Here is a 24,917-nt window from a genome sequence, read left to right on the forward strand (position 1 = left end):
TTTGTTTTAATCTATAAATTGAAAAGGAAGAAAGGATTTTTCTCCAGAAAAGATTATCCCAGTGGTTATTTAAAACTAGAATGATAATGTGATATGAGAATTATAATGATTCAGAAGAGAGTCAAACATTTGCAATTGCAGCATATTGAGAAATCCAATCACATCATTAATTGCTGCATACAATTGCTAAGTAGAGGAGGATTATTATTATTGTTTTTGATGAAGTACCTTTAGTTATTAAGATTCACTTCCTCTTAGCCACATACCTGGAGAGTAGGTACAGCATCAGAAGCTATTCTGCTGATCCTGCAGGGAATGTATAATGTTGCAAAACTATAGTATTGATTTTTTTTTAAGATTCCATGAGTAACGGTGTAGTGTTTTGTTTTGTTTTGTTTTTTAAGATAGAAAAAATGCAAATGTTGAGTTCTCCTGCGGCATGTAAACAAACACCTTCCCCCCAATCTGCCGTGGCCTTTGCTCCCTTGTTTAAATCAAATCTATTCCTGTCTTTTTGACATATTTCCTTGAGCTCATCATTTTATTTTCATCTGTCCTCGTTTGGAGACTGCTGTGTTCCCTATCAGCTTTAGGCCTCCCCACAGCCATTTTCGTTTGCACCTGTGACAAACAGGATTCCTCTCCTCCAATTTTCCTGTAAAGAAACCAGTGTCACGAGTATATGACACCCATACCTTGGACTCTGCACTCTATTTTATCATTCCCCAAATGCTCTCTTTGAGCCCAACCCTTTCTTAGGTGTGTCTGGAACCTCTAACTCATTGTCCCTGAATTCTGCCTGAGTTCTTACTGGGAATCACTTAGGCAAGTGATTGTGGATAGCGTACCTATTCCACAGCTCTCTCTCTGATTTAATAAAGTGTCATCTGGATTTCTGTGCTAGGAAAGTTTGGACCTTGAGATTGTGTTTCTCTTCAAAATTTGATTGTGTTTTTCTGTTCCTAGAAATTTTTGTAGGGCATAGAAAAGAGGTATAATGGCTATGAAGTAAGAGTTTTATTTTGAGCCAGTAGTGGCTTTGAAAACCAAAAAGTATCTGCTATTTTTAAGTTGAGAAAGTCTCCACATGTATTTATATGATATGGCTCATTCAATGAATATGATATTAGCGCTAAGTATCTTGCTATCAGTCTGATCCACAGCTATATAAGACGTTAAATCTTAGGTAAAATAAATATTCCAATATACTGGATCTGAGGACTATTTCTTTCTTAATATCAGAATCCTCCAAGTGTGCTTTCTGTCAGAACTTGTAGGGCCTTTTGGGATCCTCTTTTTCTTCTTTCCAGTCCTACTTAAGTGCATAAAATCTATATAAGTAATCATCCAATACCATTTCCTTTTTGTTTTTTTTGTTTTTTGGTAAAATGAACATGACAAATGATAGTAATTGCTAATGGTTTTATAACAATTCATAGCTTTGGCTGGATTTAGCAAGTTACAAAATGCATCTGCCTCCCCTGACTCCTTTCATTTATTTCTTGGGAGACAGTGATCAGGAATGGTTTCGTAGCAGGCTGATAAATCTTGGTGCCTGCTTACAAGTGTCAAGTCATGGGTCCTTCCTAGGCACCATACCATTTGTGTTAAAGTTCATTATACTAAAAAGTAAGAGCTGCTAAAAGTAAGGATTGAGTTCTTCAATAATACCTACTTAAAGTAAATTAGTTATAGAATTAGTTTTAAAATAGATTATTTGGTGCCTCAGGCTTTAATTAAGTGAGTTGAAGGGCCCTGTTCAACAGCAGTGAAATAAAATGTAAGCAGTGGTATGTGAGCTTGTATGAAGGGAGATATGGCCTCCATCACAGGTGGAGCATCTGGCCCGGCAAGTCACATTCCGCGGCGGTCACGTCACTGTAAGTAAGCGGTACTCTTTAAAAAGATTCCATGAATTTTAATAATACTTCTTATGACTACTTTTAAGTGGAGACATGTTAGAACTTCCAATTAAGCTTTTAAAATGAAGTAGAGAACCAAAGGTTGAAAGTTCGTATCTGCCACAGCCTTTTCATAGTGGGTGTTTTGGGGATACTTTTTAGTTTTATGAATTGCAAATGCAGTTGCCCATTTTCTCTGTTTCAGTTTGTTTCTTGCCATTCATCTTTCCCAGTGCTTTTCACTGCTGTGAAAGGTTGTTTCCCCCTCATTTTCATGTTTTAATGCCTTTTTCTTAATTGAGTATAGATCTGGAAAGTGATCACTGTGTGAAGATTAATGGGAGACTTATTCTTAGAGACACACAGAGCTTCAGGCCTGGGCTTTGAAACTTCATGCTGTTGCCCTCAGACACTGCCAAGGAATCTGCCATCATGAGAATAAACGAACTTGTGCTATGATAATGAAGCTACTTGATTTTAAGCTTCTTCAGGGGGAGGATTACTTCTTGTTCTGAGCAGACATCCCTAATATATGTAAACCTTGATGTGATGCCACACTGGTGGTGCAGAATGAATGAGTCAGTTCTTGCTTCCAACATTTTTCTTTGCTGTTTCCTGTCTTGGAGGGGTTATTAATGAGCCAATGATTGACATCAAGGTTTTTGAACCCCCCAAACCTTTCTCTATACTGGCTAACTTACATCAAATCGAAGGTCTTTAAACATCCCTGATTTAAGCTTCCCAGTTATTAGAAGAGATACTGATTTTTATAGTGGTTTACTCTTGAACTTCTAGGACAGATGGAGAAGTGAATGGAAATATGCTAAGTTTGAGATGGAGTGGTCTGGTTCATCAACATGGATGAATATTGTGGCTTGATCTCCTAGATTTTTGAGATGATTACAGAGACTCCTGGGCTTAAAGAATTTCAAGTTATTTCCAAGGGGCACCCAAATAGACCCAAGTCATTCAAGTCATACTTTGGACCCAAGTATCTTAGGGTCCAAATATCCTGCTAAATGTCTAAATAAAATAATTGGAGTTGTTGTTCCACATATAGCTGCAGGGGACATAATGCTATTAAAAACAAACAAACAAACAAACAAACAAACAAACATCTAAGGACTTTTGGGTTAGTCAGACCGGGGAGACCGGGAAGGAAGGTCAATTACATTCTTGTGGTGGCCACTTCTCATTCCATGCTCCACTTCCAGCTTCAAATCATAACCCTTCTTCATCTTATATTTTTCTGCTGCTGAAGCTGTTGGTCCCTTTTCACATAGCTCCACTTAAGGGTGACCCCAATTTTTTCTCATCCCTCAAGGTGGGATAATGCAAGGTTGGCATTTGAAGAGACTTCTTCTGAAGGCTTGTTTAACTGAAAATATGGCTTATCTCAAATAATCAATGCTACTCAATCTATTGGAAAGAACATGAACTTGTAGACCCACATATCAGAGTGTGAATCCTGGCCCCACCTCTTCCTGGATGTGACCCATGGGGGAAGTTATATCTTTCAAGTCTCAGCTTGCTGTTCTTTAAAATAAAAACAGGGCGCCTGGGTGGCTCAGTTGGTTAAGCGTCCAACTTCAGCTCAAGTCATGATCTCGTGGTTGACAAGTTCGAACCCCATGTCAGGTTCTGTGCTGACAGCTCAGAGCCTGACGCCTGCTTCAGATTCTGTGCCTCCCTCTCTCTCTGCCCCTCCCTTCTCACACTTTGTGTCTCTCTGTCTCAAAAATAAATAAACATTAAAAAATTTTTTAAATGAGAACACAGATACCTCATAAAGTTATTAGGGATAAGTAAGATCATGTAGGTAAATTCCTTGGCATATAGGACCCATCTGATAAATGTTTCTTGATACCTTTGAAAGTTCAGAGTTCAGACTCCCTTCTTTAACGTGGGAAGAAGTTTTGTCTTTGTTCTTGAGGGGTGTGCCTTTGTGTGCCTATGCTTGTGTGTATTGCATGTAGCTGGGGTAAAGGTGGGAGAAGGCAGAAAATAGCTGTGCTCAGTTTAAATAGTTTAATTTGAAACCCTTGAAATTCTTATTAAGTACTTGGTTACATATTAGTTTGTGACTATTCTATTTATGCATGGACTTCTCTTGCCTGATGGATTCCTTGTGGGTGACTCTGTGTCAAAGCCTCCTAATGTGGCTATAGATGCTTAGCATATCTTTTTCAACTTGGTTGGAAGCTGCTTATTCAGACATTGATAAACATTAAAGAATTTCATTTTTCTGAACAGGTCATGAAGCCCAATTATAGCCCTCTTCTGAGAATAGTAGCTACAAAGGTTCTTTCCTGCAGAGTGGCTATGGCTCCAACCACATAGTTTTAGAGTATTAACCCTACTATGACAGTGACAGCTGATTGCCCCCAGGGTCTGAGCACTGTTGAAGGCAGCCACATAGGAACCGGCTATCTCAGATGTCTGCTTCTAAGGGGGTTTTGCATGAACTCTGCCTTAAGAGACATTCCATTATAAGATGGTGGAAATCTACGCCTTTCCAAACTTCTCTAAGCCTTAGTCTTCTTATCTCTAAAATAAGCATGTTACCTATCTCATGGCATGTTTTAAGGATTAGGGGAATAAGTTATTTCAGGATAAAGCTGAACATAGTACTGGCTCATGATATATATTTGATAATATTAATGAGGTAGATGACATTATTGGCCTCAATTCATTATTCCTTCTGTGTCCACACCCTGCCTTGACCCCAAACTGGGGTTATTGTACAGTCCACCCCTTAAATTGAGATTGGCCACATGACTCACATTGAGTGAAATTGACTATGAATTAGTTCTAAGCCTAAGTGTTGAAAGTCTTGTCTTTTTCTACCTTGTCTCTTGATCACCGCCATGGAAAAACTATGTGCCAGCTAACCTCCTTTTCAAGGAGGGTAAGAGACATAGGAGCAGAGCTGCCCTAGACCCATGATGAGAAGTGGGCCACCCCAGCTTTTGCAGCCTAAAGCAGAGCTGCCCAGACAACCCAGCCTAGATCAGTTGAACTTTAGCCAATGTGCAGATATATGGGTGATAGTAAATGATCATCATCTAGGCACCGAGGGTTGGGAGGTTTGTTATGCAGCAATGGCTAACCAGTGAAGTTAGCTAGTATTATAACTATTCTTTTTTAGGAAACACCAGGGCTATTAAGCAAACAAAGAGCAAACCGTGACCTTGAGCCAGCTGATTGTTGTGAATGATGTTGAGCCTCCATCAGCAGGTCTCTTGCAGGCAGAAACCCTGGGACTCCTAATGCCCCCACAGCAGACAAGGCAGTTTCCCAGACTGTTTCCCTCTTTCCAGTATTCCTGCAATCATCCCTCAACATTGTGGGTGTCACTGTCTTGTGATTTCAAGGATCTGGACTAATATACTCATGAAAAATAGCAAAAGGAAGTTAAAATACTTACAGGTTAATTTGCATCCCGTTTCTTTTTTAGTATTTCTTCTAAATTACAATTCGGCTATGGTGGATGCTTTTGGCCTGAGCATAGATGCATTCCGTTCTTGAGACCTTTTTAGCACATAGTTGAGTTTCTTTGTGCTCCTGCTTCTCTAACTACATTGGCCTAATAATACTTGCTATCACCCAACTTCCTCTCAGGGAGTTGGAGGGGATTAATGAGACAGTGTTTGCAAGGCACTCCAAGTCTCTCTCTGGAAAAGACACAGTAGTCATATAAATGTGGATATCTGGAGTTGGCACTCATTTGTCCCTGTGTATCCATTTCAGATAGTTTGGTATCTTTGAGGCAATAATTTGGAAGGCACAACCTCATGCCCTTCTCTTAGTAATGCACAGCATTTTGCTTGGAGCCGAGATATTTTTTCCACCCTTTTGGCCTTGCCGAGCTTTTTAACGATCACTTCCATGCTGCCTGTCTCTAATCTGCTGAGAGATGCTGTCGGTACAAACTGTACTGTGAGACTGTGAGAAAATTACACCCCAGCCCACATGGAAGCCCTGCTTTTGGTTCCAGGATGTCTGTTGGGACCGCTGTTAAGAATATGTGTCTAAAGAAGGAGCTCATTCTAATTCTTGGTGCACAGGTGAGTTAATAAGTGTGTGCATTGAGACCAAGAGCTGATGTATCAAAGATGTGGCTCTCTATCACCTCAGGGGTGTTCTTAATAGTGGTGCCGATTTTTTTCCCCTTTCATTTTCGTCAAAGTGTATCAAGGGCTGTCATTGCTTCTCAAAGAAAGCACTTATTAATATGTATAAGGTACGACTGACTGTTCCTTTCTAAGAATTAACTTTACTCACAATCATTACATCTAACCATAATGCATATGAAGAAAAAAGGTAAAACACACACACACACACACACACACACACACACGTACACAAAACCTAAACAATAAAAGAGCACCATAGCTCTTAACTTTCACAAAACAGAAAATGTCATATATTAATGCAAAATAAAACCCAGTCCCTTGCTTCTTATGTTCCTCTCTGAGGTTGTAGCATTTGCTAGGAAATGATATTTCCTTTTGTTTCTGAGTCCAAATGTGCTTTATTTTTTTAATTTATTTTGAGTATATATCAGTAGTTAAATAATGGTATATGAACAATGTTAGAGCTCCATGTCCTTGCCTTGATTTGCCTTTTTTAAAAATTGAAGTATAATTGACATATAACACTATATTCATTTCAGGTGTATGACAGAATGATTTGATATTTGTATATATTGTGAAATGATCACCACAGTAAGTCTAGTTCCCATCTGTCACTATGCGAAGTGACAATTTTTTTTCTTGTGTTGAGAGTTTTCAATATTTATTCTCAGCACCTTCCAATGTAATATTATTGACTCTAAGATTATTGTCTCTAAGATGTATATTATATCCATGACTTATTTATTTTATAACTAAAAGTTTGTAACTTTTGACTCTCTTCACCCATTCTGCTTGCCCCACAACCCTCTGCCCCTCTGGCAACCAAGACTCTCTTCTCTGTATCTATGAGTTTCGTTTTGTTTGTTCAATTGTGTTTTAGATTCCATGTGTAAGAGACTTCATATTTGAAGTATTTGTCTTTCTCTTTCTGGCTTATTTCAATTAGGATAATACCCTTGAGGTCTATCCATGTTGTCATTAATGGCAAGATTTCATTCCTTTTTATGGCTGAATAGTATTCCATTGTATATGTATATACCACATCTTTATCCATTCATCCATCAATGGTCACTTAGGTTTTTTTCCATACCTTGGCTATTGCAAATAATGTTGCAATGAACATAGGTATGTACATACCTTTTCAAGTTACTGTTTTCATTTTCTTCAGGTAAATACTCAGAATGGAATTGCCAGATCATATTCTATTTTTTAATTTTTTCAGGAAACTCCATGTTGTTTACTGTAGTGGTTGCACCAATTTATATTACATTACATTTACATCATAACAATGCATGAGGATTCCATTATATCCACATCCTCACCAACACATGTTAATTCTTGGCCTTTTGATAATAGCCATTCTACTAGGAGTGAGGTGATACCTCACTGGTTTTGATTTGTATTTCCCTGATGATTAGTAGTGTTGGGTATCTATTCATGTGCCATTGGTCATTTGTATGTCTTCTTTGGAAAAATGTCTAATCAGGTCCTCTAATCAGTTTTTAATCAGAATTTGTTGTTATTGAGCTGTAAGAGTTCTGTTATACTTTGGATATTAACCAATTGTTGGATATATTATTTGCAAATATCTTCTCCCACTTAGAAGTTTCCTTTTTCCTTTTGTTGATGGATTTTCTCACTTTGCAAAGTTTTTTAGTTTTATGTAGTCCTGTTCATTTATTTTAGTTTTTGTTGCCCCTGCCTTTGAAGTCAGACCTAAAAGATCATTGCCAAGACCCATGTCAAGGAGCTTACTGCCTGTGTTTTCCTCTAGGAGTTTTATGGTTTCAGGTATTATAGTCAAGTCTTTAATCCATTTTGAGTTCAATTTGGTGTATGGTGTAAGTCCAATTTCATTCTTTTGCCTGTGGCTGTCCAGTTTTACCCACATCATTTTATTGAAGTGACTGTCCTTTCCCCATTGTATTTTCTTGCCTCCTTTGTCATATATTAACTGACCATAAGCATAAATTTCTTTCTGGGTTCTCTATTCTGTTCCATTGGCCTATGTGATTTGTTTTTATGCCCAAACCATACTGTTTTGATTACTATTGCTTTGCAGTATAGTTTGAAATCAGGGAGCATGATGCCTTTAGCTTTGTTCTTCTTTCTCCAGATTGCTTGAGACCTCAAGATTCGAGATCTTTTGTGGTTCCATAAAAATTCTTTGTTTTAGTTCTGTGAAAAATGTCACTGTAGTTTGGATAGGGATCACATTGAATCTATAGATTGCTTGGGTAGTATGGATGTTTTAACAATATTAAGTGAGTTCCTTTCCCCATGTTTTGTAGAGGAAATATTCAGACCTCTATTTCTTTTTATTCCTATTCGAGGCACATGAGGCAATTCATGGGTTACAGGCATTTGTCATCTTTCCAGCCTCTCCTTTTCCTCCCTGGTTGGTGGGAAGATTTCCTCCCCCCCCCCTTCATCTGCTTTTCTGTGTGAGCAGCTATGAGGCCTGTTTTTCCAAAGGAGGTGCGATCTAACACTGCCAATTTCATCAGTTTACTAAATGGTCATTCAGGAGAAGGCTTGGCAGGCTCCTTGGCCAGTAAGTCTTCACTGACACTGAGTGGATTTCAGAAACAAATCTCTGTTTGGTGGTGCCAAGTAACCATCTGTTTTAGGAGACTCCTCTGTTCTTTTCCTTTCTGCCCTAACAGGGGGGCCATTACTCTGGCTCTGGGCCCCTCCAGAGATGCAGTTCAGAGTGGAGTGGACTGGGGATGCTACTCCTTTCTGGAGTGATAACGAAAGCCTGGGTCATGCCTTGTGGGGATTTTGCCTTGTTCCAGGAGTCCCTGGGGTACCCTGGAAGCTCCAGAACTCAGGGCAGCCTCTCTTCTGCTCTAGCTCTTTCCTCGCTTTTCCAGCAGTCACTGCACTGACCAAGGATGGCCTAGGATCTTGGCCTTACATGAGCTCTCCTATATGTGACACCAGACTTTGAGAAATGTCCAAATTGAAGCTAAAGCTCTGTCACTTGATCTGGTCTTGCTCCTCTTGAGACACTAGAGTAGTATATTAAGAATTTCTGAAGGTTAAGGGATGATGTGACAATGGCTCTATTGTGTTGGTCAAATGTCTATTGATGTGGTGAAATGGGCAGCTCCTTAGGTATTCCAACCATTTCAGTGATTAAATTGCCTTCATGATCCCTGCTTTTGTTCTCATGTGTGTGCCCCACTCCCAAAAGCATATTTTGAGGATTGGAGTGAAACCTGAGAAGCACAGTCATGTAATGTCTTCTCAACTTCAAAATAATGATGTCAAGTGATTACTTGGGATAGCTTCTCAGTGCCTGAAGAGCCATAAATTTGTCCATTTGTGGAATTGAGACCACCAGAGAATATGTCTGGTAGTTTGTAAATTCAACACTCCTATGATGATCAGTAATTCATTTATGACTTCTCCCCTTGCGCACACCACAGTAGAGAAACGATTACTCAATAGGAGAGATATTTAATATTCTTTGCTCTCAAGTGTCAATGGCATAGCATTGTCTGTCGCCTCCTGTTCCAGAACTTCTTCATTTAGTTGAAAGGGAAACCTACCTACCTACTACTGAGTACACAGTGGGATAGCTCCCCATGCCTGGGCCCTTGTCCCTGAATCAGTTGGAGAGAAATATTTCTTCTGATGGAAAATCCTTTGAAATAAATGGTGAAGGGACCCAAAGAGTAAGATTTTCTTTTCATGCTTTTTTGGGAACTTTTTTTGGTGTTTATTTCAAAGACTTAAGTGTACTTTGGGGGGCCCCTAATCATCATAAGCCCTGGGAATTTACTTCTCTGCAGCTGCTCCCCCTCCCCAAGCAGCCCTGCATGGAGCAAAATAATTGTCTGTTTCTGCAAGCGGCCTCCTGTGCAGATGGAGCCTGATTAGCATGTGCGCTTGCTGCAGTCCACTGCTCTAACCACATTTGGAAATCCAGCCACTGAGAGAAATGTGGGCTTGACATTCATTAACATTCTTTGGCTCCCTGGGAAATACACATAATAGGGTAAAATTGCCATTAAGGAGAGCAACACTTGAGGGAAATATCTACTCAATAAAGACAGAGATTCTTCTTATCAACAGCTGAGGAAAAATCCAGTTGCCAGAAAGGGTAAAAGAAACAGCCTCTTAATATGTGTGGAGATGACCAGAGTTCAGCAGGTCTGCAGCTCTAATGAGTCCCATCATCCTGCATTGGATCGCAACTGGCTTATTGGCATGCACGTGTTTCTCAGGCATATTTTGGTCTCAGCAGATCCCAGAAACTGTGTAATGATTTCTATCCCCAGGATTGTCTGTATTAACCTTAAGACGAGGCAAACATAGAAGGAGCAACTCTGAACACGGATGTGGAGCCCTTAGGTTAAAACTTTTTTTCCCCCCTAGGATGGGGAAATAATATTCTTGGGCTATTCTCCTTGCTTGGTAGTTGGGGTTCATAGTAGTATATGATGAAGTAACCTATACTGTGGATAATTTCTACACTAGACCTAGATTCACTTATACATCCCTTGGGTGATTTGATTGGACTCTTTGGTCTCCATAGTCCTTTGAATTTGAATGATACTCTAATAACGCTAGAGGATTGTGTGTTGTATGTGCTGAAACTGATAAAAGGAGTAGTTATTAACATTTGGGAAGACTGTCCAAAGAGCAGCACTAAAGAGTGTTTAAACCAATCCAGGTTCCTGGATATTTTAAAATTCTCTTTGAAGAGACTTGAGATTATATCTGAGTTAATTCCTTACTACTGACTTGGACTCAGGTGTGGGTCCATGACACAATGCCTTAAAACCCATTTTTATTTTATCCTCACTTGACCAATGAAATGCTCCATTTGGTAGTTCTCACGGCTACTGTCCTTGATGATTGGCAGGAACGAACGAGACTCCTTGCTGAGTCTGTGTCTTGCATAAAATTATTGATGTATTGAATAAGTTATCTAAAGCAGCAGGTTTCTTAAATGTCTGGTTGAGCAGTTTTAAATTCCTTCCTGGGATATAACACCAATTTGTGCACATACTATTTTGATTCTTTTATCTCCAAATGGCCTTAATTTGATGTTAGGCATCTGCATTGCATTTCAATTTCACAGGAAGCAGCACCCTGTGCTCCTTATTAATAACAACAATACCCTGTATCTGCATAGCAGTTTATAATTTGCAGTACTTTTCACACATGTTCTCATACTTAATCTTCACAATGTGCCTGTGCAATAGGTGCCATTACCCTCATTTTTCTTTAGATGAGGAAACTGAGGCTCAGGGAATAAATTTATTAAGTTTCACAGCAATTTATGAGCAAAAACAGAATTTGAACCTGAAGCTACAAGCCCTTTGTGTAATACAGAGCTCTTTTTGTTAGAGAAGGTTTTTTTTTGTTATAAATATTAATTTGTTGATGCAAAATCTAAGATACTGCCTTAAATATCTGCAGCTAGATCTGGCTGCAGTTAGCTGAATTTAACATGTTTGCTGAACATGCAAACATATAGTAAAAAGCCTTTTTTTTTGTCACAAACAGATGATGATTAAGAAGTGTGTCTTTAATGGGGCTGTAGTGGTAGTACTCTTCAGAGGCAGGAGGAGCTTGGTACTCTTCAAAGCTTACACTTGTATCACCGTCCCTTGAGATGTAGTGATGTATGGGGTGCATTTCCTTTTCTTCAGGTCCAATGACATGACTTGATTCTGGAGTGAAAAACAGTCATCGTTGCAATATTGTAAGTGTTATTTTTATTGGATTTTACTTTTTAGGATCAACCTACAGACAAAATATTAAACATTAAATTATAGTTACAGAGCAAAATGCAACTGTTATAAACCCTGGCAATACAAAAGTAATGGTCGAGCCGATAGGCGTCAGGAGGTGGGGATAGATGGTGGGAAGATATGGAGGGTGAGAGGAGGGCTCTAATTTCTTCATCTAATATAGTGGAAGGTTAAGATATATAACTTAAAGTTGATGGAACAATATATACTATTTAAAGTTATACTATTTAAAGTTATAAAGTTAAGCTATACTATTTAAAGTTATAAAGTTAAGCAGTAGAAGAACTAAAAATAATATAACGAATAAAGCCTGATGGGGAAGGAAAGAGGAGAAAGTATAATTGAGCTGCTTTTCTCAGCTTTAATAGTATTGAGTCAAAAGTTAATGTCTATAATTAAGAAATCATGAAAGAGATGTTTAACATATTTATGATCACCAATGACTAAACTGGGACTCCAAAGGGTAGTAGAGCTCAGAGTGGGGAGTGGAGCAGAAAACTTTCTTTTCTTCATAACATGCTATACAATTGGATTTTTAAATAACGGTATGTATAACACTTGAAAAAATTTTAATCAGTGAGGACTTTACTGGTGGGTTTCTGCCATAGACTGGTTAGTGTAGTTGTGTGAAAGTCATAGTGACTGTCTATGCTGACAGACGGACACGGCAGGCCAGACTTTCAATAGACTAATGAGTTATGACTGCAGCTCTACACAGACTGCACAGGCTGAGTCAACAGACTCAGTAGAGCCCTGGACCATCAGATGCTGGCCTGAGCCATGTCATAGCAACATGACATACCAACAGCCTGGAATAGATGCCAGTAGATCACTTACTAGTTGTGATTTTTACCAGTAAGTGACTATATTACTTGGGCAAGTTTGAGATCTCAGTCTTTTCCTCCATAAAAAGCAGGGGTTCAACTCTAGACTCCCTCCTAACTTTGACTTTTTGCTTTTCTGTAATTCTGTTTTTATTTTTATTTGTAAGATGTGCCAAGTTATAAATCTTTTGAACCTGATATCACCTTTGCTAGAAGATCTAAAAGCCTATTTTAGAATAACGTGTTCTCTCTAGGAAAGACCTTTGTGTTATCAAACAGCTATCAGTCATGGTTATATCTTAAACAGTGTTAATCAGACTCAAGAATGTGTTAGTTTATTGCTAATGGAGTTCTTAATTATATTACTGAAATGATTCAAAAGAGTTTGGGCTTTTGGGAATAGGGTTCTAAGTATATTATCTTCCATCAATTTTTATAACTTGAGCTACTTATTTCTTATTTTAGGTGTTTTTTTAGAATATGTTGTCAAATTTCCTTAAAATAAGCAAGACCTTAACCTTCACGAAGAGTGTAGTTTCATTGCTGGATCTTGCCTAACAAAGCAGCTTTGCTCTATGTAGCCCATATTGGAATTGACCCAGTCACATATTCCTCAAAATTTGTTTTACTTGTCATATCTCACGATTTCAGTTATGAGACTTCCAGTAACAAATTTAATATGGAAGATGACAAAAAATAATTAAAATTCTTTCATGTTATTATTTTGCTTCTAGGTAATCAAGTCTTAGATCAATTCTTTGAAAGTTTGAATTAAGGTGAGAGGAAAGCAAAGCTGAATGGGAAGGATCCTATGTATATCAGGAGATTTTTCCCTCTCAAATTTATTGCAGACTTTTGATGTTTTAATACATTTGTACAGTTGCTTACTGCAGTGACTTTGGAGATATAACTTAGGCAGTAGTGTCCTAAAGAATAAAAGACTGCATTGACCAATTTTCTGGCCATTACTCAGGCAACTGAAAACCGCTCTGCTCATCACTGGGTGATATTCACTCCATCCCAGCAATTCTGGTTGAATGGGTATTACTATATAGGTCATTTAACCGTTCTCCTTCTCTTGATGTTTTGTCTTCATTGATTATTAGTTTCTCCAGGCAGCCAGACATCCATAGATCTTTAGGCTGAAACGTGAACTAGGGCTCGGGTATGGGAGGCTGCATTGAGAATCCTATACCACCTGGGGTGGGGCTGAGGAAGACAGAGTTCAGGCCAGCAGGAGACTGGCTGAGGCTGGCTGAAAATGGTTTGGGGGGTGCTGAGAATGGATTAGGGTGATGGAGAGTGATGGCAACTAGTTCAAATAACCGTGTAAACAAGCCATTTACATACATTAATCCTCAGAGCAAGTAAGGTAGATATTAAGAGTGGTAAGTCTAGATCTGGAGAGGTTAAATAATTTGCCCAAGGTCACGCATAAGTATTGGAGCCAATTTTGAACTCAGTTCTGTCTGAATGCAAAAACCCTTACTCAATGCCACTTTATCGTTCTGCCATTAGTGACTGCCACCGGGGTGTTGAGGATTCCTGAAATGCTCTTGTGTGCTGAGGGGGATGTTGCAAATATGAGCTAGTTGTTTTTTTGAAGATGCTACTTCTCACTCGTGCTTACCTGGCTGTTGTTCCAGTTGCAGCAGCAAGCCTCAATTGGCAAGCAAGAAACGGTCTGTGTCGGAAGGCGTGGATAGGGATGGGAAGTGGGGTGTGCAGGGCCAATTCTATTTCCTTCTACCCCATTACAAAGCTTATCTTAATAGCACAAGAAATACTTGCTTCTCTGAAGACTAAGTGAGTTAAGGATGCTTTGTAATTATTTTCTTTTTTTTTTTTTTGAATGAAATTAAAATATCCCATTAAAAGGAAATTCTTCACTTCAAACTGTTGAATGCTATGATACTTAATTTCAGCTTGTTAAATTTAGGGTCTTGAAACAAAATTCCACACATAAATGTTCTTTGGGATTATGGCATTTCCATTTGATTGTGAATTGGATTAATGTTCATTTATCTTAAGCTCTTGCCTCTCATTCTTTTTTGTTTTGAGATACTTAAGCAAATGTTGACAGTTATGGTTGGCTTAATAAGCTGCCTCAGTTATGTAAATGATTTCTGTCAGTTATGTTATTGCTAGTTGAAGATAGCCTTAAATTTTCTGGCATATTTTTAGGACTTACTAGTAAAGCATTCCTGATACCTTTTAACATTCTTTTGCTTCTTCAGGCATCAAGTTGACCTTTTTTCTAGCTCCCTCTAGCCCTACACTTCCTTTTTGAATCTACTGTTTGCTTGACATGAAAAATGAACTTATACAATTATAGACCCAGTGGCCTTTTCTCCTTCCTCATTCTTCTTTGCTGCTTTGCTGCAGTTGACACTGCTGCTTCCCCGCTTTCTTGAAATGTCCTTCTCCTTTGGCTTCCATGTTTTTCTGGCTCTTTCTTTCCTGTCTCTGACTGCTTTCTCATCTTTATTCCCTCCACAATATTTACTATCTGTGTACTTTCCGGTTGGAACTTTCCAGTTGTGACACTTGTACATGATAATTGTGCAGCACATGGGGTTTTTTCCAGATGAGGCCGCTCAAAGTCTGAAGGTTACTGGAGAGTGGGCTGAGGACATGAATTTCTTGGCATACCTGAAACCCAGCTGCACACATCAATGTGTTTCTGCATACCAACTGGGAGCTTTGTTACATGCATTCTGGAGATCTGGGTTATCCACCTCCATTTCATAGTAGATAGAGGTTAAAAGAATCAAGTACATAGTGGGAAAACCTGGACTCCAAGTAATGAAGTATCAGAAATAGGAATGGGCAGAAGGTCCAGGAAGTTTAGAGAGAAGTCAAGGAGAGGGCATTCAACAGCTGTGAGAAACAGCAAGGATTCAAGCACCAGGAGTTTTAACATGGGCCCAGGAACATCTGTGACAGCTGTCAGATATCAGGAACAGAAATTAGTAACCCAAACTCTCAGTTGAGCTTGGATGGAATCCAGAGAAATACCAAGACATGGCTGAGCACTAAAAATCAGAGCATAGTTGACTGCTCATTGAAAATCGCTCTCGGGTATCTGTGAGAGCCATTCTGAGCTAAGAAAGGGAACAAGGTGATAGACCATAGACTGAAGAGCTATAGACTGAATGCAGGTGACACTCATTGTATGTAAAACAAACTTGGGGGTCCTGGCTGCAGTTAGTCTGGGAAGCTTCTTTATTGTCACGTTACCTTTTGGGGGATATCTTTCATGTCTAACTCTAAGGTGATGGTTCCTTGCCCTGTCTTCCTATTTAAACCTAAACTCTGGATGGATAGAAACTGAATGTTTCTACCTAGAGATCTTGTCACCTCAACCTCATGCATTTCATATCTGAACACTGGCTCCACTTCCTACTTCTCAGTTTCTTCATTAATCTCTTAGGCTCATCATCTTGTAGACATATTTGACTCATGTCCTCTTTGTTCCTCATTGACACGAAGTCATTTTCTGAAGGGTGTCTGATATTTATCCCTTCTTCTCTAATTCAGACCATTATCCCTAATACCCAAATGCCTTTACCTTTGTTTCCTCTGTGGTCTTGCTACCTCCAGTCTCTTCTTTTATCTGAAGCATTTGGCATTCTATTTCCTGATTAGTCTTTTGGTCAAAAGTAGATTCGGGCATTTCCCATGTCCCTTCTCTTCAAGTAAAAATATTTTGACCATTTTTGGAAACCTTGCTACCTTTACATAACTTGCCTAGCCATTGTGCTGTTTAGAAGAGCCTTCTCACTGAGTCATGGGTGTACTCACTCACTCCCTGGCTCACTAATGCATCAAACCAATAGAGTATTAGCTCCTAAAGGTGTATACATCTAATCCCCAGAACCTGTGAATATATATGTTACATGACAAGGGGGAATTAAGGTTGTAGTTGGAACTTAAATTGCTAATCAGCTGACTTTGAGATGGGGAGATTATCCTGGATTACCCAGGCAGGCCTAAAATAATCACCAGTGTCCTAAAAGTGGATGGGGGAGGCTGAAGAGAGAAAGAGATGACAGAAACAGGGTTGGATTGATTCAATATGAGAGGGACTTCACCTACCATTGCTGGCTTTGAAAAAAAGATGGGAGCCACCAGCCAATGGATACAGACAGCCTCTAGAAGCTGGAAAAGGTGGGGACCAGATCCAACTCAGGGCCTACAGAAGAGAATGTAGCCAGACCATCACCTTAATTTTAGCCTGTGTCAGACTTCTGGTCTACTGGATTATAAAATCATAAATTTCTGTTGTTTTCAGCCACTGGGTTTATGGTAATTTATTACAGCAGCAATAGGAAATCAATACAGCACTCCCCTCCCCAAAATAGTTACTGAGTTACTGAATGCTCTTTAGGCACCAGGCACTCCACTACCTGCTCATGAGGAACTCCTAGTTGAGAAGTTCACAGTGGGAGGTAAGGACAGAGAGATTCCTATTGATCTCATTTCATTAATTTCATTTCTTCATTCATTTATTTCATTTATTCATTCACTCATTCACTCACTAAACAAATATATAGTAAGTGCCTATTATGTGTCAGGCATTGTTCTAGGCACTGTGGATGGGACCATTCAGGAACTTACAAAGACCCAGTCATTGGAAGACATGCCGTAAACATAAAAAAATATAAAAAATTTCAGTGGGCAATAAGTGTTATGAGGAAAAGTAAAGCAGGTTACAGGAATTAAGATTGAAGAGGGGAGCTACTTTTGGATAGGCTAGTCAGAGAAGGCCTCCCCAAAGAAGTGGTATTTTAAAAAATATAGGAGAATAGCTCTGACCATGAATTAAATCAAATTTATAATATGCATTATAAATTTTATGTGAAAATTAAATATATCTGATATAAGTATGTGCTTTATGAGTTTCTGTGCTTTATGAATTTTTACTGTTTGTGAGCTTCATCATTTTAGATGTGCTGACATTCTAGGTCTTGGGTGTGTGGAGATGGGTGATCCTAGTTTTTTTCTATCTCCTGCTTTAACCAGAGATGTTTCTGGACTTTGGTTTAGAGTGTTGTAACTTAGTCCTGTTACTTCTGACCAAAAATGTTCTTTGTGTGGTTTTTTTCTTCAATGCCTTTGGCAGTGTCTTTAATAGATTGTGAGAAAGCCTTAATTTTCAACCCTATTCTTCATGCAGTCACCAGGTTATATGGAAAGCTAAAATTATTCTACAGATTTAATTCAGTTTCTGTTTTAACATCATGTTGGAAGAGAGGAAGAACATGATTTTCTGTACACAGTCATGACTAATAATGATATTAATCTACTGTGAATTCCTTAAAGTTGGTCTTCAGGCCAAAACTTTTATGTTATGATAAAGTATATTATATAATAGAGGATCTTGAGTACAGATGCCTTTTATTAAAATTGGTTTTTATAGCTAAAAGACCTTTTAGAGAGGGAGAAGGGTTGTCTTCAGAATTATCTATGCTGTATTGACTTTATTGTACCCTGAGGTACTCTCGAAATGCAAATGTGGGTGTTCATTAAGCAGAAATGGTTTCAAAACTATTATACTCTGGTATGTTAATGCAGGTGGAAATTTGAAAGCTTCCTGAATTTATTAATGTTTTCTCTTACTTTTTGGGGGGTGAGAGGTATTGGCTGGAGAATACATATGGGTCAAACTAAATGCTAGAAAATCTCTCAAGGATATTTGTTTATATTAAGAGTAGGGATTTGCTTTGGCTACCTGGGTATGCTGGTATAGAAGTCACACTCCACTTCTCCCATGATCCCCCACATATCCAGGGTTCAGGCATGTATTTTACAATTAACTGCATTTTTCAATAGCTGGTAAGATACTGTATATTAGATTAAACAATCAATGAATGTGTAATTCAGTATCTCTTCCCAGTGCACAGAGCATATATTTTTATAGGACTAGAGGAATTTCAGCTCTGATTCTTCTTGCTTTTCATATTCATTCTTATTGCTTCAGGTGGATACAATGATGTTTTTGCTAGATCTAAGAAAGTCATTTAGTTATTGGTCTGATATTTACTTTTAACTTGCCCCAGCATGCATAAAATTACATAGATACAGTCCTTGATACTCGCTAGTTGACAACTAGAGCAATGTTGGAGTGAGTAGAAAATACTGGGGGCATTAACACAATAAAGGATAAAAATCATATGATCATCTTAACAGATGAAGAAAATGTATTTGACAGGATTCAATACCAATTGATGATAAAAATTCTCATCAAAGTGGGTATAGATGGAACACACCTCAATATAGTAAAGTCCATATTTGATAAGCCTACAGATAACATTATACTTAATGGCAAAAAGCTGAACGTTTTTCCTTTAAGATCGGGAATAAGATAAGGATGCCCACTCTTGCCACTTGTATTCAACAAAATATTGGAAGCCCTCACTAGAGCAATTAGGCAGGAAAAAGAAATAAAAAGCATACAAATTGTAAAGGAAGAATGAATACTCTCATTACCTATGGATGACATGATTTTATATACAGAAAACTATAAAGATTGTACCAAAAAAGTATTAGAACTAATAAACTAATAAATAAGTTTATTAAGGTTAAATATCAATATATAAAAATCTGTTGAATTTTTATATGCTAACATCAAGCTATAAGAAAGAGAAATTAAGAAAACAACAGCACTTACAATTGCATCAAAAAGGAATAAAATACCTATAAGTAAACAACCAAGAAAATGAAAGACCTGTACACAGAAAACTGTAAGACTATTGACGAAAAGAATTGAAGACAAATAAATGGGAAGATACTCTGTGCTCATGGATTGGAAGAACTAATAGTTTAAAATGGCCATACTACCCAAATAATTTACAGATTCAATGTGATCCTTATCAAAATTGAAATGGCATTTTTTTCACAGAAATAAAACAAAGAATCCTAACAAAAGATCCTGATTAGCAAAAGCCATCTTGAGAAAGTAGAGCAAAGCTGGAGGCGTAACAGTCTCTGAGTTCCAACTATATTGCAAAGCTATGGTAATCAAAATGGTATGGTATTGGCATAAAAACAGACACATAGGCCAATGGGACAGAATAGACACCCAGAAATAAATCTATGCTTATGGTGAATTAATACAGGACAAAGGAGGCAAGAATATACAATGAGGAAAGGACAGTCTGTTTAATAAATGGTGTAGGGAAAACTGTACAGCCACACACCAAAGAATGAAGCTAGACTACTGTCTTATACCTTACATAAAGTTTAATTCAAAATGGATTAAAGACTTAAATGTAATACCTGAAATCATAAAACTCCTAAAAGAAAACACAGGCAGTAAGCTTCATTGGTATGTTTTGTTCTGTTTTGTTTTAGTTTGAATCTGACTCCACAGTCAAGGGCAACAAAAGGTAAAATAAACAAATCGGACTACATCAAACCTTAAAAGCTTTGCAAAGTGAGGAAATCCATCAAAGGAAGGAAAAGGCAAACTACTAAATGGGAGAAAATATATGCAAACCACACATATATATGCAAATCACATATATATATGCAAATCACACATTGGATATTAACTTATCATAAGTATATAAAGAACTTATATAACTTAGTAACAAGAAAAAATTTAATTAAAAAATGGGTAGAGGACCTGAATAGACATTTTTCCAAAGAAGACATACAGATGGCCAATGAGCACATGAAAAGATACTGACAACACTAATCATCAGGGAAATGCATATCAAAACCACAATGAGATATCACTTCATGCCTGGTAGAATGGTTATTATCAAAAAAAAAAAAAAAAAGACAACGTGTTGGTGAGAATGTGGAGAAAAGGGAATCCTCATGCATTGTTGGTGGGAATGTAAATAGTTGTAGCAACTATATTAAAAAAGTATGGAGTTTCCTGAAAAAAATTAAAAAATAGAATATGATCTATAATTCCATTTCTGCATATTTACCAGAAGAAAATGAAAACAGTAATTGAAAAGATAAATGCACTCTTATGTTCATTGCAGCATTATTTGTAATAACTGAGATATGAAAACAACCTAAGTGTCCATTCATGGATAAAGAAATGTGGTATACAAACACATACACACACACACACACACACACACACACACACACACACACACACACACGGAATACTACTCAGCCACAAAAAGGAATGAAATCTTCCCATTAGTGACAACATAGATAGACCTTGAGGATATTCTGCTAAGTGAATTATGAACCAGACAGAGAAAGACATGTAATATATGATTCCACTTATATGTGGAATCTAAAAACAAAACAAATGAATAAGCAAAACAAGAGAACTCATAGATACAGAAAACAGATTGTTGGTTGCCAGAGGAGAGGGGCTTTGGAAGGTGGGTAAAATGAGTGAAGAGGATCAAGAGGTACAAACTTCCAGTTATAAAATAAATAAGTCCTTGGGGTGTAACATACATCATGGCGACTATAGTCAATAATATTGTATTGCAAATTTGAATGAGGATAAGAAAGTAAATATTAAAAGTTCCCATCACAAGAAAAAAATGATTTTGTAACTTTGTATGGTGACAGATGGTAACTAGGTTGACTGTAGTGATCATTTTCCAATGGATGCAAATGCTGAATCATTATGTTGTACACCTGAAACGAATACAATGCTTCATACCAATTATACTTTGGTAAAAAAGAAAAGATAACATTAGGGGCATACATTAATGGATTGAATACTTAATACTCAGGTTTATACCTTAATGAAAACAAAATACTCACCCACTTAGAGGGATATGAATGAGTCATCTGAAAATGCATAGGTCATTGATGTCCTGGGACACATGTTTCAATATTCATCATCATCATTATTGCTATAATGGTCATCTAATATTTGGAATGCAGAAGCAGATCTGGCTGTTTCTTTGATACTGGGTAAAAAATGTTTTCTCCTGCCTGCTTAACAATTCCATGTTAAGCAATCTCTTTTTTTTTTTAACATGCTCTATATAAAGCAGTGTTCACTCATGCTTGTAGAGCAAGGACTGTATAAAATTACATATGGAAAACATTTCTAGCTATAGGAATTATAGAACTTGTTAGTCAATGATTGTCAGAGAATAATATGTAGAATGGTATATTTGGAAAGCGTGACTTATATAACTTCTGGAAAATGGATTCATTTGGAGGCATACACTCCCATTCTCTACTTTCTCCTTCATTTGCATCTCTATGTTGCATCTGTTTATTCAATCACTGCTTTATAATAAAAACATGTGGTGTGAAATATATTTTTTTATGTAGGGAACTAAGAATAAAGGGAAAGGAAGACTAAGAAAACTAAGATGAAATTGGAAATGAGGGAGGGATACAGAATAAATGCCGAGGATCCTTTCTTTGCTAGAGTAGCTGACTTTGATCATCATAACAACCAAATCAAAGAGAGAATGTCTTCGTAGTTATTCTTAGACTATATATAAGATTTCTCTTTTCAGTCTTCCCCTAAAAAGCAGGTGACTCACAGCATCCAACTAAAATTTCTTAGTCTACTTTCTGATCAGCAAATTCACAGGACATAGGCTATACAACTAACCATAGCATAATGGGATCTTCATGATCATGCCCTAGTCTGTCTTTTGGGCTTTCCCCCCCACATTCTGTTCATATTCCAGTTGAATGGAATTGTTTGTCTTTTATTGAGTGCACTTTATTGCTCTGCCTTCTCACACAGTCTCTTCTGTCAAGGGTGTTCTCTGACCCCATCGTCCAAGGCTGAGCCTAAATGCCACTTGCTCCATGAAACATCCCAGAATTCCCACCGCCAGCATCAACTTTTCCCAATTCCTCACTCCTACCACAGCCTTGTTTCTCTCTTGTTTAGGGTATTTATCCTATTACACTTTCTATTGGTAATGCATGTACAGATTTTATCATCCCTGTTTGAGTAATTCACCATCTAATTCAATATTTTACATATAATTGGTGTTCAGTACATGCTTTGTTGAATGAATGAATGAATGATAAACGACTGAATGAATTTTAATAGGTAAGAGTTGAGATTTTCCATAAACTGAAGTGGTTTGGCTTTCTCCCCAACTTGGAGTGAGCCATTCTTTTAGAGTTGCATTTGATTTTAAAAACAGAATTAGGGGACTATAAAAATAGCCTGCAATGAGTTATTTGAGCAGTCTCACTGTTTTTTAAGAGTGGTAATGTTCCTTTTATGATGCTTTTCATTTACAGCATGGCCTTACAGCCAGCTCTTTTTTGAAACACAATCCCATTATTACAGCTGCCTTTTGCCTCAAACAACTTCCCACAACATTAGAGGTATAATATTGCAAGAATAGCTACTGACAGAGAGGTTTCTGGTTTGCAGTCAGGGGGATACAGGATGTCAAATTGCTCATCATTTCTGGATCTGAAGGGAAGTAGTTTGAAGATTTTATTTTACCTATGTGGTTCCGGCCAACCATGTCATGGAAAACATATTTCCCTATATAGAACAAGGAAATGGCTTGAATAATTCTCACCGTTTGCTGAAATCCAAACATGAAATAGGCTTGATTTTGTTTTATTTTATTTCTCGGGATGATCCAAACAGAAAGAATGCATATAAGAAGATATAAAAGGCTCAAATTCCTTTTGAGAGTTTGTTGTTGAACTTTAAAAAAAAAAAAGAAAAAGAGTTTTAAGTGTGAGCCTTGAAGATTTTTCTCTGCATCTGGGGGTTTAAGCTGCTTGGGGTACAGGGGTAGATTTAGGCATGCTGGAGGGGCTGGAGAGAACAGTGGATACAAGTAGCAAGTGCAGAAAAGACTGGATGCCAAACTGAAAAGAAAGGCAATACCTGTGTTTAGAGTCCTCTCGCTCCATCTGTGGGCACCTCTGCCCTCTGGGCCTCTTGGCACCATCCCCTCCATTTAAAAGGACTTATTTTCCATCTAGTTCCTTTGAGGTCAGATTCCTTTTGTCTTCCAAGATAGGACTATCTTTTATCTGATAAACCAAATTACAATAATTGGATATTGTGAGAAAGTTAAATGAAAACCCAAGAACTTGTCTTTGCCCCCTGGGCAAGTAAAGAGTGTGTTTGCGTGTGTGTTTATGTTGCTGTTAAGGACTGGATGGAAAAAGCAGGGGCTTTAGATTTAGTCATTCATTAGTTTATGCTTTTATTCTGTCATGCACCTTCTGTGTGGAGCTGGTTATGTTAATTATCTTCTCAGACCGCCTGTTGCCCCTTGCCCCATCTGTCAGACTGGAAAATTATTGTAAGGATTAAATGAGCTAGCAGGAAAGGGCTGAGTACGGTTCTTGCCCTATGGTAGGGTCTCACTGAGCACTGCTTTTCATGGTTAATTTTATGTGTGAACTTGACTGGGCCAAGGGATGCCCAGGTAGCTGATAAAACATTATTTCTGGGTAAATCTGTGAAGGTGTTTCTGGAAGAGATTGGCATTTGAATCAAGAGACAAGAGTAAAGAAGATTCACCTTCCTCAGTGTGGGTGGGCATCATCTAATCTACAGAGGGCCCAAAGGAACAAAAGAGAACAAAAAGGCAAAGAAAGAGCGAATTTGTTCTTTGCTTCAGCTGGAGCTCCTGTCTTCTGCTTCTTGAGCCTTCAGACTAGGGCTTATATCATCAGCCCTCCAATTTGTGGGCCTTTGGACTAGTACTGGCTTTCCTAATTTTCCATCTTTCAGACAGCAGATAATGGGACTTCCTGGCCTCTGTAATCACATGAGCCAATTTCTATATTAAGTCTTTATATATATATATATATATATATATATATATATATATATATACACCTATCTATATCTATATGTATATATAGTTCTATATCCTGTTGGTTCTGTTTCAGTGGAAGCTAACATGCTGCTTCTCTCCACTTCTCTCTGTCCTTCTTAACAGAGGCCTAGTGTATCTTGTCCACTTTCTCTTGTTACATGTACCCATGTTAGAAATGGCACCTCCTTGCTTAGCTATCAGTAGGAGTATTTTTGCCTCTTAGATCACACTGTACAAATAGCCAACTACTCTTCTCTCACACATAGGTCTTTTAAGACATGATCTCTGCACTTTGAAGTTAAAAAACACCAGATATCTGGACTTATTGTTGGAAAATCATTTCTATGATAATGAAACTATTATTATATCTTTTTTTGTATGTACAAAAGATCAATGTAAATGTACAATTCTTTATAATTAACTTTCAACCTATAGCATATTTCCTTATTATAATAATATTGTAGATATCCAAGAAGAAAACAGAAAGGTATGAAAAACAAATGAATAAATGGATGAAAGA

The 24,917-nt window shown here is 37.7% G+C and overlaps 2 long non-coding RNA genes across 4 annotated transcripts in view; both read left to right on the top strand.

Annotated features, from left to right (window-relative positions):
* The window catches only part of LOC109499778, a 607,757-nt gene that overhangs the window by 328,067 nt on the left and 254,773 nt on the right, over positions 1-24,917 (top strand). The window lies entirely within an intron of this gene.
* Positions 1-24,917, top strand: part of LOC123385465 — a 49,469-nt gene that overhangs the window by 18,584 nt on the left and 5,968 nt on the right. Inside the window, exon 3 of one of the 2 annotated variants that reach the window (XR_006598035.1) lies at positions 11,707-11,759. The exons of the other annotated variant lie outside the window; for it this stretch is intronic. This is a non-coding gene — a long non-coding RNA (uncharacterized LOC123385465). The remainder of the gene's footprint in view (positions 1-11,706; positions 11,760-24,917) is intronic. 2 annotated transcript variants of the gene reach the window in all.

The sequence above is a fragment of the Felis catus genome, chromosome B2 (assembly GCF_018350175.1).
Source record: "Felis catus isolate Fca126 chromosome B2, F.catus_Fca126_mat1.0, whole genome shotgun sequence".
NCBI classification, from domain to species: Eukaryota; Metazoa; Chordata; class Mammalia; order Carnivora; family Felidae; genus Felis; species Felis catus.